The sequence below is a fragment of the Triticum aestivum genome, chromosome 2A (genome assembly GCF_018294505.1).
Source record: "Triticum aestivum cultivar Chinese Spring chromosome 2A, IWGSC CS RefSeq v2.1, whole genome shotgun sequence".
Taxonomy (NCBI): Eukaryota; Viridiplantae; Streptophyta; class Magnoliopsida; order Poales; family Poaceae; genus Triticum; species Triticum aestivum.
This window is the reverse complement of record NC_057797.1, coordinates 680240656-680259202: the sequence shown is the minus strand read 5'-3', so window position 1 is coordinate 680259202 and position 18547 is coordinate 680240656.

Genomic DNA, 18547 nt, shown 5'->3' with positions numbered 1-18547 from the left:
GCATCAGCCAAGGAAAACAAGAAGTCATTGGGGCTAGACTTCAACCCTGGTCCTTCTGCTCCCCGGGCTGACGGCACACGCGATGCAGAACCCAATGTCATCGGTCCTTTCTACAACTTAGAAGGTCTCATCACTCATATCGTGGTTCAAGGGACAGCCGTGAATGAGCCTGCAGATGACGCTGAATCAGATGAAGCGCCTGCAGCGCCAAAGCCAAAGAAGCTGAAGCAGCCTAAAGCTTCAAAGCCTGCCTCTGCACCAAAGATCTCACGGGCAATGATGACAGTGTGCAGTCTAAAGCTTCAAAGCCTGCCTTTGAAGACAGTGTGCAGTCTGAAGATCTATCATGCATCTCCAAGCCCCAGAAAGTCAAGATGCCTCTGCCACACACCGGCCACGAACTGACAGCTGCTGCTATTCTGCGCAACGATGCCATCGATCTATCCAGCGATGAAGATCTTGCAGATGACGCTCTTGAGCAACTGATCAAGAGCAAAGAAGAAGCAAAAATCTTCAATGATCCGCCCCTCTTTGACGTGGCAATCATCCACAACTTCATTGATGAGTGGTTTGACACGCCCAACCTCAGCTTCGAAGATCTGCAACTTCCAATTGGCCTCAGTGTCACCTTCCATGGCACCATTGCTTCAGAGTTAGCTATCGCCCAGCGCATTGTTGAACTGAAGCAAAAGATTGACTATGAAAAAGCTCAGTTCAAGAAGCATATGGCCAAGCTCAGCGTGCAAGAGGTCAAGAACTTCAAGATCATGCTGCATGAGCTTAAAGAAGCCTTTCTCAAGAAGCATGAAGAAGCTCAAGGTTCTCGTGAGTGCATGAAAAGCCTGGCTGACAAGTGTGTGCAAGCCTACAATGAGGCTGAGAAGCGCAAGGCCCTTGGGCGTCCTGGCATCGACCCCAGGATGGCTGCAAAGAAGAAGAAAAAGCCCGCTATGGCCGAACCCGACGCACCAAGGCAGTAAGCAGATCCCATTGTCCTCCCAACTAGCATGACTGGCTCGAAGCCAAAGGCAAGGTCAACCTCTTCAGAGCTAAAGAAGACAAGGACTGCTGAGGCTGAAGCCAGAAAGAGGAAACATCCTGAAGCCTCTGCTACTGCTCCCTCCAAGAAGAAGCGGAAGAAGGAACGGGCTGCTCCCACAGAGCCCTTAATTGTTGAACCCATCTCCATGGTTCGCCCAGCCACTGAACCCCAAGAGCGCCAACTGACTGTCCATGAGCCTGCTTTCACAGAGGCTCATGAAGTTGAAGACTTTCCAGCTGCTGATCCCATCGCTGCTGAAGACATTGGTCACCATGACCATGTTGAAGATGATGCAGTTCTTCCTCAGCTCGAGTACCAACAGGTATCATCGCCTGTGCTAACACACAGCAAACTCATCAGCATTGGTTGTCCTCTGACGCCAATTGCTCATGATGCATCATGGGCTAATCACCCACAAGCACAAGAAGAAGATGACTTTGAGGCCCAGCCAACTCCAACTCCACAGGCGTCGCCAGCGTTACGCAGGCTTCGCAAAGGACCAAGGCCTCTAGTCTCTGAGTTTGAAGCTAGTGCCGCTGAAGACATTCCGGCTGCATCAGCCGATGAAGAAGAAACCCCAAGAGCTGCTACACCCCCGTCTCGCCAAGAAGCTGTTCTCAAGGAGAACGTGACTGTGACCGACCCTCCAGCTCATCAAGTGGAGGTTGAGAATCTTGAGGCTGCCACTGACGCCACTGACGTTGTCATGGCTGAAGCCAATGTGGAGCCTACACCAACAAAAGCACCAGAAGTCAGCAAAGCCAATGATACTACTGCTTTTGTTCCTGCGCCTGCTGCTGGTCCTCAGTTTGACTATCATGTTGAGCACAGGCCTCAGGTACAGAAGCCAATCCCAAGATTGCCCAGGTTTCCAGGTCCTGCATCAGCACTTGGATCCTTCAATGTAAATGGCTTCAAAGCAGACAACACTTTCTTCAATAGCTCCAAGAACCCCTACTCAAGGGAAAGAATATCTTCTGATCGGTTCTGGAGCTATCCACAGCGAAGCTATTACTCCTGCATTCTGTACAATCAAGGTCGCATCTTCCCACATAAGCGTCTTGACATTGAAGCAATAGCTGGTTTTCCCTGTCTAGAAGAAGCTCTGGATTGCTTCAAAGAGGTTGGATTGTTGCCATTTGTCACCGACCAAGAGCACTGGAATGAAGAGTTGCTGCTCCAATTCTACGCCACACTTCACATCCGTGGGTACAGCAGAGATCCAAAGACTTGGGTCCTGGAGTGGATGACAGGAAATGTTCATCACGAAGCCGAAGCCCTTGATATCATTGAGGTCATTGGTCTACCCACTCCTGGCGATCTCTATGAACCTGGCTGTCAACTTCATAGTGAAGCTATGGAGAGCATCTTTCAGAAGCCTGAACCAAACATGAGTCAGATGCTCAGTATGATGAAGCCATTGCCACAAGATGCTGCATATCCTAAGGAGTTCCTTGTTGAAGACCTTGAGTATCTGCTGAGGACTATTTATCACATCATAAGGCGAACTCTCTGGCCCATCAAAGGACATTCTCCACATGCCAAGCTAGAAGGTGCAATGAAGACTTTGGTCTTCTATATTCTTCATGGCAAATGCTTCAATGCATAGGACTTCTTCATCCGCCAACTTGCTGCATCAGGCTCTGATCTTTTTGGCTTGAAGTTCTACGCTCCATGGATAATGCGGCTGATTAAACTCGACTCTGCTATCTCATATCAGCCATCTGCTCGCAATCATCGGATCTTTCTGCCTGATGTGGATATGTCCGCTGAAGCCATTTATCCCGAGCCTGCCAAGGAGCCTCTTAGTCTTCAGAATGCGGAGCATCAAAGTTTCTCTCAGAACATTGAAGGAGTTGAAGCGGTCACTCGTGTTTATCCTTTGGCTGGAACCACACGTGCACCACATCCTGCCCTTACTGAAGCCACCGATAGCACAATTGCCCAATGACCCAAGAAGCGCACTCGTGTTCTCAATGACCGAGAGCTTCTGGTGGCTCTTCATCAGAAACAGGATAGGCATCATGACTGGCTGAAGCGCCAAATGCAAAGCCTCTTGGTGGATGTCAACCGCATTCGCAATCTTGCCACCAAGAATGCCTTTGTTGCACATGAAACCTCTCGATGCACATGGAAAGGGCTGACGCTAATGTGCTCTGAAGATGATCTTCAAGAGGATGGCTTCTCTGAACGCTTCAAGTTTGACTCCACACCTCCTCGAAGGGCAGTGCTGCGACGAACTCCATCTCTTGAAGACTCTGAGTTCTCTTCCTCTACTGCAACTGTGAATGCCAGAGTGATTGAGGATGAAGACGATGCTACTTCACTGCCAGCTCCTTCAGCATGCTTCGACGCTGCTCCAAGTTCTTCTGCACCGCCGAACACCACCGACGACCCTGCTGCTTCAGCTACTCTTCAGGGAACGAGTAGATGCTCTATGTCTTCAAACCTTTTTGGTCCTTACTGACAAAAGGGGGAGAAGCATATGAGTTTGATAATCTTCAAGCAGGTCCACATGGGCGGTTGCTTTATACTTTGCCTCGTGTTTACAACTCTCGTTTTGATACATTTCGTTCTTTGAGTTGTAACACTTAAACTCAATGGTCGTCTGCTACTTATTTGCCACTTTGTGATGCGATGATAAATTCCGCATGTGCGATGATAAATTCCGCACTTAGATCATTTTGCAGACGTCAGTTTTCCCTTATGCATGTCATTATCTTCACATACCTTCTCATGCATAATGAATTGTCATCATAAGTTGAAGCGGATCTCCACGATTACAACCTGCCATGTGCATTTGCATTCCAAAAGCAAATTACTTATATGCACATCTTCAGGGGGAGCCCTTGCAACTAATGAAGACAATTCCTTTACAATTTCACATATTATATTGCCTGTTGAAAACTTCAACTAGTTTGTCATCAATCACCAAAAAGGGGGAGATTGTAAGTGCATCTAGTGCCACCCCTAGTTGGTTTTGGAGTATTGACGACAAACCTAGTTGAGGGACTAATGTGTTTGTGAGAATTGCAGGATAACACAGGTAGAAGTTCCTCATTGATTCGGTTTTCCTACCATGGATGACCCCTAAAAATGTATGAATACATTGATGTCAAAGGTGGTATATGAAGATATTCTCATTGAAGACTATGACAAGAGAAGACATCGCATGAAGCCTATGGAGCTCGAAGACTCAGATCTTTCGTAGTTCCTTTTCTTCTTTATTGAGTCATAGGAACCACCGTACTGTTAAGTGGGGTCCAAGAGAACCAGTCAGAATGACTGAAGTGATGGTTAACCAAAACCTATGTCTTCGAGTGAAGACTATGAGAGCGAATCTTGTCCAGAGTCAGACAAGTCAGCTTTGCTTGTAGCCCAAGTAAAGTTGTCGTGTGAGTTTGAAATCTGACCGTTGGAACACGTGTCAGTTCCTTAGTGAACCAGGGTCATTTCGGACAAATCAGGTCGGGTTGCCCTATGGCTATAAATATCCCACCCCCTACAACCATAAACGGTTGGCTGCTCAGATTTAGAGTACGGCTTTTGTCGTTTGAGAACAACCCACCTCGAAGCCTTTGAGAGAGAATTCCTTGCGAGGATAAAGCCCTAACCACCCAGAGCCAAAGAGTGTTAGGCATCACTTAAGTCTTCTTGTCTGTGTGATCTGAAGACTTATTACACTTGAAGACTGTGAATCCTCCAGCCGGTTAGGCGTCGCGTTCTGAGCATCCAAGAGACATTGTGGATCGCCGGTGAACGAAGTCTGTGAAGGTTTGGGAGTCTACCTTGAAGACTTACCAGAGTGATTGGGCGAGGTCTGTGTGACCTTAGCTCAAGGGGAATACGGTGAGGACTGGGTGTCCTGAGCTGCGTGTTCAGGACTGGGTGTCCTCAGGTTTAAATACCTAGCCGCCCTAACCAGACGTACAGTTGTCACAGCAACTGGAACTGGTCCAACAAATCATTGTCTTCAACGAGTCACTGATTTCATCCTTCCCTTCCCTTTACTTACTGTTGGTCCTTGTGAAGTCATTGTATGATTGCACTATCTTTTGTCTTCACTGAGTGACTGCGTGTTCTGTTTGGCTTCATAATATCTTCCTACCCGATCCTTACTACGTTGCTGCTATTAGTCATTGTGCTTTCACTTCATTGAATACTTGACTATGGTTTGTCTAGTGTAGTCTACCTTCCGCTGCATGGTAATAGGTTTATTTCTATCGTTTGTCTTCGAAACTTCCACGTTTTGAAGACTTTCATAAAAATCGCCTATTCACCCCCCCCTCTAGTCGATATAACGCACTTTCATGGAGACACAGTCGTCTTTCACGTTGGTTCAATTTTCGCTAGGGTTTTACGACAGGTGGGCCCAAAATGTGGCTGGCTCACCTGTCATACAGCCAAAAGCAGGTGCAGTGAAGGCACCGGAGCTCAGTTCGTACTACAGTAGTATATATATAAGCGGGAGCCTCAGCGCCTGTTCGCTAGGGTTTGCACTCTCCACACGCTCGCCGCACTACATATATGTTACACGTTGGAGGCTCAGCGTTCATTTGCTAGGGTTTACTATATTCACAGTTTCTCACCCTCTCTTCACCAGATCTAAACAAGACTACGTTAGCCTCTTGTCTCTCTCCCCCCTCACAGCTGGTGAAGGAGGCGTCCGTATCCCGTCGCACCGGGAAGGGGAGGAGGTGCAGCGTTCACTCTATCGCCTTCGCCGAGGGAGGCAATCCACTGCCGGCTGCGCTATTCTCTTTCACCCAGCGCCTGTGCGGGAGGGCCACCGACCCCTTCTTCCTCGTTGCCGTACGTAGTGTGGGCAGATCCGGCCTCCCGCCGCACGCCTTGCCACATCCCAACGACCCTAAGGTATAAGTTTCTTTGAAACCATCATTGCTCTAGCTGCATGTGGATCTTTTTCGATCTCTAGTCGAATCTAGGTCTTGGTTCAAAGAGGAAAGAAGGGTGCGGTGGGCTGGAGCAAGAATCTAGGACATGGTTCAATGAGGAAAGGAGGGGCGGCAAGTAGTATAGACTGGCTATCTAGCCGCTTTGTAGGTCGAAAAGGGAAAAAGGGGGTAACCCAGTACACACATCTGTAAGGAACCGATCTCTTTGTTGAAAAGGGAAAGAAACTGGGGGGTCAGGTAGTTTGTGTACGACTAGATTTGCTGCCCTCACATAGGAAGAAGGTTCAAAGAGAACAAATATGGGACCAACGCATATATGCTGCTTGGCTACATACTCTGCATCACCCATTTATACATGTGGACGCACATGGTGCTGGCATGTCCCACGCAGCTATTTTGCTGTTGTTAATCTCAGAATTAACTACTATTCTGTTTTAAAAGAATTTCTCTGTTAATATGAATCAATGCAACCATTTTAGAAATGCTTCTTTTTGTGGCCGCATGTTTCATCCTCCTTTATTGGCCAGTAATTGTTTTCTTTTTTGCCTCTTAAAACAGGGTTATCTATTCAACTTGTTGCTATAGAAAACTTAAATGTCACACTGGCAACTTTGCTTGATTTCAGTGCAACTGCACAAAACTTGATTGAATTTCCTATTCGTGTTGGTAGATTCGTATTTTATGTTGGTCGTCTCATGAAAGGTCAGTACAGGCCTTCATCCACATGATTGTGAAGTGTGCTTTGAGATGCTGTGCTACTTGTATTGGTACTGTTTTAAATAAATGATGAATTGAAGCTATTGTATTGCTTTCTTTTCCCATTAAGTAGTGAACAAAAATGGGACCAACCCAGACATGATCCTTGTTGCTTTGTTACAACAAATTCAGCATCACCCCCTTTATAAGCCAGTAATTGATGCCACTCTCAGAATTAACTACTGAATCTTATTTCAAAACTACAACACTTGTTAGTGATTGGCGGGATTACCATTTTTGTGGCCGCATGTTTCATCCTCCTTTATTAGCCAGTAATTGATTCCTTTTTTGCCTCTGTTTATACAGGGATATCTATTCAACTTGTTGCTATTGTGACATTTTTCTTCGCTACGCGAAACACTTTGCTTGATTTCAGTGCAACTGCACAAAACGAGATTGGATTTCCTATTCGTGTTGGCAGATTCGTACATGATCTTGTGTGCGTCATGACAGGTTGGTACTTGCCTTCATCCACATGATCGTGTAGTGTGTTTTGAGATGCTGTGCTACTTGTATTGGTACTGTTTTAAATAAATGATGAATTGAAGCTATTGTATTGCTGTCTTTTCCCATTAAGTAGTGAACAAAAATGGGACCAACCCAGACATGATGCTTGTTGCTTTGTTACAACAAATTCAACACCACCCCCTTTATAAGCCAGTAATTGATGCCACTCTCAGAATTAACTACTGAATCTTATTTCAAAACTGCAACACTTGTAAGGGATTGGCGGGATTACCATTTTTGTGGCCGCATGTTTCATCCTCCTTTGTTAGCCAGTAATTGATTCCTTTTTTGCCTCTGTTTATACAGGGATATCTATTCAACTTGTTGCTATTGTGACATTTTGCTTCGCTACGCGAAACACTTTGCTTGATTTCAGTGCAACTGCACAAAACGAGATTGGATTTCCTATTCGTGTTGGCAGATTCGTACGTGATCTTGTGTGCGTCATGACAGGTTGGTACTTGCCTTCATCCACATGATCGTGCAGTGTGTTTTGAGATGCTGTGCTACTTGTATTGGTACTATTTTAAATAAATAATGAATTGAAGCTATTGTATTGCTGTCTTTTCCCATTAAGTAGTGAACAAAAATGGGACCAACCCAGACATGATGCTTGTTGCTTTGTTACAACAAATTCAGCATCACCCCCTTTATAAGCCAGTAATTGATGCCACTCTCAGAATTAACTACTGAATCTTATTTCAAAACTGCAACACTTGTTAGGGATTGGCGGGATTACCATTTTTGTGGCCACATGTTTCATCCTCCTTTATTAGCCAGTAATTGATTCCTTTTTTGCCTTTGTTTATACAGGGATATCTATTCAACTTGTTGCTATTGCGACATTTTGCTTCGCTACGCGAAACACTTTGCTTGATTTCAGTGCAACTGCACAAAACGAGATTGGATTTCCTATTCGTGTTGGCAGATTCGTATTTTATCGTTGTCAGTCTCATGAAATGTCAGTATAGGCCTTCATCCACATGATTGTGCAGTGTGCTTTGAGATGTTGTGCTACTTGTATTGGTACTATTTTAAATAAATGTTGAATTGAAGCTATTGTATTGCTGTCTTTTCCCATTAAGTAGTGAACAAAAATGGAACCAGACCAGACATGATGCTTGTTGCTTTGTTACAACAAACTCTGCATCACCCCCTTTATAAGTAGATGGAAGCACATACTGTTGTTGAGCCCACTCTACCCTGGAACTGAATCTTAGTTCAAAACTGCAAACACTTGTTAGGGATCGGCAGGAGTACCATTTCTGTTAGGGATCGGCAGGAGTACATGTTTAAGAAATGTATTGTTTAGATAATGTCTCTGTTATTATATATCAGTTACAGACTTACAGTGTTTTACAAATGGTACTATCCTACTTTGTAGTTCTTTCTTCATGTTTAACCAAGGTATTGTTAAGATAATGTATCTGTTAAAATGAATCAGTCGCATTGTTTTAGGAATGATACTTTTCTGCTTTTTCGTTCTTTATACATCTTGAAACAAGGCATTGTTAAGATAATGTCTCAGTTAATATGAATGAATCACACTGATTGAGAATTGCTACTCTCCTGCTTTGTTTCCCATTAAGATAAGGTAGATCAGTAGATGTTTTTCTTCTGGGAGTACAAGTCATTAACCATTATTTCTCAGTAATTGTTTCCCTTATACCTTTTGTTGCTTACAGGGATATCAAAATTAAAGCTCGGTTTTATTCCGACTTCAATTTTAGTTCAACTTCACAAAAGGAGCCAATGTGTCCAAGGCAAACTGCTGCATTACTGGGTCCAGTTGGTCGTTCCACTTTGCAGAAAGAAGCAGTCATTGTTTGCACTACATTACAGAAGGAATGACCGAGAAGCTTTATAGAGTATTAGGCCTTCCACTATGTAGGCCAAAAGAGGTGCCAATTTCACCTTTTCTTAGTTTGGCACCGAATCCCTCCATTGCTATAGCCGGTGCCATAAATATTAGACACCGGTGACATGACTAGTCTGCAGAGACCATTGGCAATTTAACAACACGTGGAGTGCCCTGGGCAAGAAGTGCCCAAACAAGTACAAGAAGCGACAGGACTCCATGATCATAGGCATTACATATTTTGAATGGGAAAAGCTTGTCAAAGTTTAATCATTGATGTTAGCAAGAAGCGACATGACTCCACGATCATAGGCATTACATATTTTGAATGGGAAAAGCTTGTTAAAGTTTAATCATTGATGTTAGCAAGAAGACGTTAGTTTAATATATTGGAATTGGAAAACCTTGTAAAAATTTGCTCATTGATGTTAGCCAGAAGACATGCATTTGATATTTTTGAGTGGGACGCCCTTGCTGTGAGCAGCGTCGAGTGTTTTTTCCTATTCCTGTGTTCAGTTTAGAAGTAAATAGTTACTCTGCTGAGATATTCCTGTGTTAAGAGTTTGTTCTGAATATTGTCTATGTAATGCCAGGCCTTGTGTTTGATTGCAAAGTTGAGCTTGGAATGTTGTGGCATGCGGCATCACGAGCTGTTCACCGTGCCTCACGAGAAAATGCTTCGTATTGTTTTGCATGCCGATCTAATGCCAGTGATTTGCTTGTTAAGAAGATCATCCTCTTCTGTTGTTTCCGTGCTTAAGAAGTTCATCGTCTGATGTTTCATTAATAGCCTATACGACAAGTCGGGTAGGTTAGACGTGAAACCATATGATCTTCCGACCAACTCATGATATTAGGCCGTGAGTGGATCGTCGTTTTCCAACCAAAACCGCTTGTAAAACTGACGCTTGTAAATTAAAGCAGATGGTCTCGGGCGAAGGCGCTTGGTTGGTCGATTTCAACTAGTAAAATATCGGAAGTACTTGACACACGATAAAAACGCTGAACGACACTCGGATGATTGCTAATCCAGCCGTTAGCTACTGTTTCAGCCTTGCCCATGGATGGCATGATACGCACGTCGTGCATGTATCGTGTGGTAATGTCGTCCATATAGTAGTGCTCATAAAATATACACTGGTCTCTCAAATTACACGCGTAACCCGCCGGTTTTACTTACAGACCTCGGGTCCTCGGTTTCATTACGCCTGTATTTTACGTGTTGTTTTTGATGACGAGTAAATTACACTTGTATGTTAATACAGGTTTGAAATAAACCAGAGCTCCCAAGCGCGGCCTTACCGTTTCATGCCATCTCAGTTTCTCGAAGGTGCTCATAGGTGTCCGATGATCCTGGCTTCCTGAATGAGTAGCGGGTGTTGTATCAGACCATCCATAGGGCCCGCGAGGCCCTCTCCGTTGTCCTTCGAGTTGTTGCGCTCGCCGTGGTGCCGAGCATTGTTAACATCGTCAACGAACATGAGGATTCAGGAGATGACTTTATTTGACTGGATGACACTAGGGACCCACTAGGGCCATAGTCGTACGTACGCAAGTGCCTTCTTATTATGTACAACTATATTTTTTTGCTTTCTCCTGGTTTCCTGACATCACGGTCCCACACCATTGTCAACCTATGTAGTCAATATAAACGAGAGAATTGCACAAGGTGCGGCCGACAGCTGGGACCAAGCAGCTCGAGCAGTATTTGTGTTTTTGAGGCGTGAGCACTGCAGAGTTTTTCTTGGCGATGATTTCGTTGTTGTTCAGAGGAGAGCAGGGTATTAACTGGGTGGGCTGTGGCCCGTCTAGCCCAGGCCAGATATCCAGCCCAGATACTAATTTTTTCAAGATGAAAATGGCTAGCCCAACTATACGTCTTTTTGAGGAATACCCAGGCAAGGTCAACTTGTTATTCCCCGCCCCGCTGGGCTTCAAATCTTTCCTAGGAGGGATGCATTAGGCTTAACAGGAAAATGAGGTTTAAAAAATAATAAATAGGATGTAATTATAAAAACTGGGCAGTAACTATAAAAAAATGCACCAAACATGAAATTAGTTTATAGAATATTATTTATGGATTTTGAAAATCTTAAATTTTCATTGTTGCGTGTGCAATGTTTCGTTGGATTTTTATGTAATACAAATTTATATTTAATCTGACTAGAAATTTCGGGATAAAAATATTTCGGAGCCCATCAAAATGTGGGAAATTTTATTGAATTTTGTCTTCAACGATTGGTTGAAATTATTAATCGTTGTCCTAGCTAGAAAATGGGTTGTACTTTTAACAAACTATAAATGGGTTGTTGTAAATTCCATTAGAATTCCAAAATGGGCTGTACATTCTTACAAAACGCAAATGGGCTATAAGTTCTCTGCCACACACTTGTGGGCCTACTAAGTGACGCGTCCCCTAAAAAATAAGTTGACGCGTATGCAAGGCTTTGCCAACTTATTATAGTCAATACATGGTTCTAGCAGCAGTGGCCGTTGGATGTCTATCCAACGGATGTCGTGCTTCTTATTCAATCTCGGATATTCTTAGCTTCGGCCGCCCAAAAAATGATTCCTCCCCCTGACATCTGGGGCGCACCGTTTCAGAGGCTGACCTGTGGGCCTACTAAGTTGGAGGGTACCAAGGGCTTTGTCAACTTAGTCAATAATAAATGTTTCTAGCTTCAGTGACCGTACGATGTCCATCCAACGGCCGTAGTGCTTCTTTAACCTCTGGTCTTCTTGGTCCAGCCGCCCAAAGCAGCGCCGGTCGTGCCGCCTGCTCCTGCCTCCCGTGGCCGGTTGTGCTGCCGCAGAGGCCTCATCGCCCCCATACTACTCCCATCGCTAGCCAGGCCATCCCTCCACTCACCCACACCCCCTGTTATTCTGCGGCGACGGCAGCCTCACACCGCAGCCGAACCAGTGAACCCTCGTACTCCTCTCCGCGCGGGCTTCCATTGCCGCGTCTTCCCCGGCTCCGCATCATCCCCTTCCTAGGCCTCGCTGTCGTCCAGACCACCGCCCTGGTGCTCTCGGCGCGGTGTGGTCAACGTGGTCAACAACTGACTTCCATCAGAAGAGTAATGTACGTGGAGAGGCTGACAACTGGGTCCAGGTGGCCACAAGGCAGTGCCTCCTTATTACGCGCAAAATAATTATTCCTCCACCTTACAGCAGGGACCCACTGGACGGGCCACCTTATTTCACGGAAAAACATTTCCCCCCTGACTGCTCGGACCCACCGGACAGGCCATCGTATTTCGCGAAAAAAACGTTCCCCCCGCTGTCAGCTCGGACCCACCGGAAGTGCCTCCTCATTACGCACAAAAAAATGAATACTCCCCCTACTAGCTGGGACCCACCATGGTGGGAGGCTGACTTGTGGGCGTACTAAGTTGACTGGGATGGGGGCCTTTGTCAACTTTAGTCAATATGAACGATTCTAGCTCCAGTGACCATACAATGTCCATCCAACGGCCGTAGTGCTTCTTCAACCTCTGGTCTTCTTGCTCCAGCCGCCCAAAGCAGCGCCGGTCGTGCTGCATGCTCCTGCCTCCCGTGGCCGGCTGTGCTGCCGCGGAAGCCTCACCGCCCCTACTATTCCCACCGCTGGCCAGGCCCTGCGGCGACGGCAGCCTCACACCGCAGCCGAACCAGTGAACCCTCGTACTCCTCTCCGCGCGGGCTTCCACTGCTGCGTCTTCCCCGGCTCCCCGTCGTCCCCTTCCTAGGCCTCGCCGTTGTCCACCGCCCTGGTGCTCTCGGCGCGGCATGGTCAACATGGTCAAGGAATGACTTCCATCGGACATGGACTGTACGTGGAGAGGCTGACAGCTGGGTCCACGGCCGCAGCAAGGAAGTGCCTCCTTATTACGTGCAAAATAATTATTCCTCCACCTAACAGCGGGGACCCACCGGATGGGCCACCGTATTTCACGAAAAAAATGTTTCCCCCCTGACTGCTGGGACCCATCAGCTACACTTTCGCACGCAAGGAAGTGTGTCCGGGCAAAAAAAAAACGATTCACCCCCCTGACTGCTAGGACCCACCAGCTACATCTTCGCACGCAAGGAAGTGCCTGACAGTTGGGACCCACCTGGTCGAAGCGTATGTAGCGTTGTCATTCTGGTCGCGAACACGTACGTACATATATACTGGTCGATGTAGAGGCGCGCACGTAGCATGTACACGTACGTACAGCGGTCAGGGTGCAAGAAAGAAAATACGGCCACATATGTGTACATACGGGCGGGGTCTCGAACGCCTTCTCGCGCATACGTACGGCGAGGGCTCGTGTACATGGCTGGGTCGGAACGGAGAAACATCGTCGTCATCGTGTTCATGGGGAGGCAATGGAATGCGTCGTGTTCATGGGGAGGCAACGGAATGCGTCGTGTTCATGGGGAGGCAATGGAATGCGTTGTGTTCATCAGGAGGGCTTGGACGGAATAGGCGATGGAAACGAGGCCTGGCGTACCGCAGAATGGAGGAAACGGCCTTGTGTTCGACTGACCACGTTCGAAATGGGATCCTGTTCATCGGGAGGGGTGTGGCGTACCGCAAAACGGAGGAAATGGACCTCCTACGGTCGAAAAGGGGGTCCTGTTGATCGGGAGGGGTGTGGTGTACCGCAAAACAGAGGAAACGGACCTCCTACGGTCGAAACGGGGGTCCTGTTGATCGGGAGGGATGTGGCGTACCGCAAAACGGAGGAAACGGACTTGTGTTGGAGCGCTACGGTCGAAACGGGGGTCCTGCTCATCGGGAGGGGTGTGGCGTATCGCAAAACGGGACTCCACAGGATACTGTTCATCTCCACCGTCGACCTCCTCCAGCCTCCACGGGCTCCTGTTCATCCAGCCTCCACAGGCTCCTGTTCATCCAGCCTCCACCGCGTGCTACTCCACCGGCTACTGTTCAACCACCCCTCCACCGTCTACTGTTCATCCAGCCCTCCACACCATGAGGTCCTGTTCAACCACCCCTCCACGGGCACCCCTCCACCGTCTACTGTTCATCCAGCCCTCCACACCATGGGGTCCTGTTCATCCACCCCTCCACGGGCACCCCTCCACCGTCTACTGTTCATACAGCCCTCCACCACACCACGGGGTCCTATTCATCTAGAGGCAACGCCACCGCTCACTATTCATCCAAACCCCCCCGCAACGGTCACTGTTCATCCCATCGATTGGCTTCAGTTAGCAGCAGTAGCGAAGGAATCGCTCGATCGAGTTCAGTTAACAGCCATCGATCAATCGCTCGGGTTCAGTAACGCGTAGCCTACAGTGCAATTGCTTGGGTTCAGTTAGAGCCCAACGCCTCGCTCAGGTTCAGTTAGAGCCAACGCCTTGCACACACGCGTGTATGTGTACGAGATAAACGTGCATCACTCAGCCCCCGAACTCCCACCGTAACCGGGAACTCCCCGAAATTTTCCTCCCCCTCGCTTCTACCACGGTTTTTCCGTCATGGACGGCCCAAAGAATGTCATGCAACTGCGTCTCCGGCCCGCCCGGGATGAAAAGCCCATTTTCTGTCATGATTTTTTGTCATAGAAGTAGGAGCCCACCACATCTATGATGATACCGGGTTTTGTCACAATTATCTTCATATAAGTGTCATATGTATGACCAAATTTTTTTTCGTTCGGCCCAAAATGTCATGGATGTGTCTTTTTTTTGTAGTGCACCAAGCGGTTCTTCCAGGACGCCATTCTTCTATGCAGTAATGAGGATAATCCTCAAGTTACGGACCCAGTCTGTGTAGTTGCTACCATCATCTTTCAATTTAGCTTTCTCTAGGAATGCATTAAAATTCAACGGAACGGTAGGACAGGCCATTGATCTACAACAACATAGATATGCAAAAAAACTATCAGGACCGAGTTCATGATAAATTTAAGTTCAATTAATCATATTACTAAAGAACTCTGCTACCTCTTTTAGCACTGCGTTGGTTTTTCCCGAAGAGGAAGGGATGATGCAGCAAAGTGGCGTAAGTATTTCCCTCCGTTTTTGAGAACCAAGGTATCAATCCAGTAGGAGGCTACACGCAAGTCCCTCGTACCTGCACAAAACAAATAAATCCTCACAACCAACGCAAATAGGGGTTGGCAATCCCTATATGGCCACTTACGAGAGTGAGATATGATAGATATGATAAGATAATATTTTTGGTATTTTTATGATAAATATGCAAAGTAAATTAAAGCAAAGTAAATAGCAAAGTAAATAACTAAGTAGTAGGAGATTGATATGATAAAGATAGACCCAGGGGCCATAGGTTTGACTAGTGGCTTCTCTCGAGAGCATAAGTATTCTACGGTGGGTGAACAAATTACTGTTGAGCAATTGACAGAATTGAGCATAGTTATGAGAATATCTAGGTATGATCATGTATATAGGCATCACGTCCGAGACAAGTAGACCGACTCCTGCCTGCATCTACTACTATTACTCCACTCATCGATCGCTATCCAGCATGCATCTAGAGTATTAAGTTAAAACAGAGTAACACCTTAAGCAAGATGACATGATGTAGAGGGATAGACTCATGCAATATGAAGAAAACCCCTTCTTATTATCCTCGATGGCAACAATACAATACGTGCCTTGCTGCCCTTACTATCACCAGGAAAGGACACCGCAAGATTGAACCCAAAGCTAAGCACTTCTCCCATTGCAAGAAAGATCAATCTAGTAGGCCAAACCAAACTGATAATTCGAAGATACTTGCAAAGGTAACCAATCATACATAAAAGAATTCAGAGAAGATTCAAATATTATTCATAGATAGACTTGATCATAAACCCACAATTCATCGGTCTCAACAAACACACCGCAAAAAGAAGATTACATCGAATAGATCTCCACAAGAGAGGGGGAGAACATTGTATTGAGATCCAAAAAGAGAGAAGCCATCTAGCTACTAACTATGGACCCGTAGGTCTGAAGTAAACTACTCACACTTCATCGAAGAGGCTATGGTGTTGATGTAGAAGCCCTCCGTGATCGATGCCCCCTCCGGCGGAGCTCCGGAACAGGCCCCAAGATGGGATCTTGTGGATACAGAAAGTTACGGTGGTGGAATTAGGGTTTTGGCTCCGTATCTGATCGTTTGGGGGTACGTGGGTATATATAGGAGGAAGAAGTACGTCGGTGGATCAATAGGGGGCCCACGAGGGTGGAGGGCGCGCCTGGGGGGGGGGGGCAGGCGGCCCCCCTACCTCGTGGCCTCCTGTTAGTGGCTTGACGTAGGGTCCAAGTCTCCTGAGTTGTATTCGGTGAGAAAATCACGTTCCCGAAGGTTTCATTCCGTTTGGACTCCGTTTGATATTCCTTTTCTTCGAAACCCTAAAACAGGCAAAAAACAGCAATTCTGGGCTGGGCCTCCGGTTAATAGGTTAGTCCCAAAAATAATATAAAAGTGGATAATAAAGCCCAATAATGTCCAAAATAGTAGATAATATAGCATGGAGCAATCAAAAATTATAGATACGTTGGAGACGTATCAAGCATCCCCAAGCTTAATTCCTGCTCGTCCTCGAGTAGGTAAATGATAAAAACAAAATTTTTGATGCGGAGTGCTACTTGGCATAATTTTAATGTAATTCTTCTTAATTGTGGTATGAATATTCAGATCCGAAAGATTCAAGACAAAAGTTCATATTGACATAGAAAATAATAATACTTCAAGCATACTAACAAACAATTATGTCTTCTCAAAATAATATGGCTAAAGAAAGTTATCCCTACAAAATCATATAGTCTGGCTATGCTCTATCTTCACCACACAAAATATTTAAATCATGCACAACCCCGATGACAAGCCAAGCAATTGTTTCATACTTTTGACATTCTCAAAACTTTTTCAATCTTCACGCAATACATGAGCATGAGCCATGGATATAGCACTATAGGTGCAATAGAGTGGTGGTTGTGGAGAAGACAAAAAGGGGAAGATAGTCTCACATCAACTAGGCGTGTCAACGGGCTATGGAGATGCCCATCAATAGATATCAATGTGAGTGAGTAGGGATTGGCATGCAACGGATGCACTAGAGCTATAAGTATATTAAAGCTCAAAAAGAAACTAAGTGGGTGTGCATCCAACTTGCTTGCTCATGAAGACCTAGGGCAATTTGAGGAAGCCCATCATTGGAATATACAAGCCAAGTTCTATAATGAAAAATTCCCACTAATATGGAAGTGATAAGATGAGAGACTCTCTACTATGAAGATCATGGTGCTACTTTGAAGCACAAGTGTGGTAAAAGGATAGTAACATTGTTCGTTCTCTCTTTTTCTCTCATTTATTTTTTATTTGGGCCTTTTCTCTTTTTTTGGCCTCTTTCCTTTCTTTTTTTTTATTTTTCGTCCGGAGTCTCATCCCAAATTGTGGGGGAATCATAGTCTCCATCATCCTTTCCTCACTTGGGACAATGCTCTAATAATGATGATCATCACACTTTTATTTTTCTTACAACTCAACAATTACAACTCGATACTTAGAACAAAATATGACTCTATGTGAATGCCTCCGGCAGTGTACCAGGATATGCAATGATGCATGAGTGACAAGTATGAAAGAATTATGAACGGTGGCTTTGCCACAAATACTATGTCAACTACATGATCATGCTAAGCAATATGACAATGATGGAGTGTGTCATAAACGGAACGGTGGAAAGTTGCATGGCAATATATCTCGGAATGGCTATGGAAATGCCATAATAGGTAGGTATGGTGGCTGTTTTGAGGAAGGTATATGGTGGGTGTATGATACCGGCGAAAGGTGCGCGGTATTAGAGAGGCTAGCAAAGGTGGAAGGGTGAGAGTGCGTATAATCCATGGACTCAACATTAGTCATAAAGAACTCATATACTTATTGCAAAAATCTACAAGTTATCAAAGCAAAGTATTACGCGCATGCTCCTAGGGGGATAGATTGGTAGGAAAAGACCATCGCTCGTCCCCGACCGCCACTCATAAGGAAGACAATCAATAAATAAATCATGCTCCGACTTCATCACATAACGGTTCACCATACGTGCATGCTACGGGAATCACAAGCTTCAACACAAGTATTTCTCAAATTCACAACTACTCAACTAGCATGACTTTAATATCACCATCTCCATATCTCAAAACAATTATCAAGTATCAAACTTATCATAGTATTCAACACACTCATAAGAGAAGTTTTATTATTAATCTTGCATACCAAGCATATTAGGATTTTAAGCAAATTACCATGCTATTAAGACTCTCAAAATAATCTAAGTGAAGCATGAGAGATCAATAGTTTCTATAAAACAAATCCACCACCGTGCTCTAAAAGATATAAGTGAAGCACTAGAGCAAAATTATATAACTCAAAAGATATAAGCGAAGCACATAGAGTATTCTAACAAATTCCAAATCATGTATGGCTCTCTCAAAAGGTGTGTACAGCAAGGATGATTG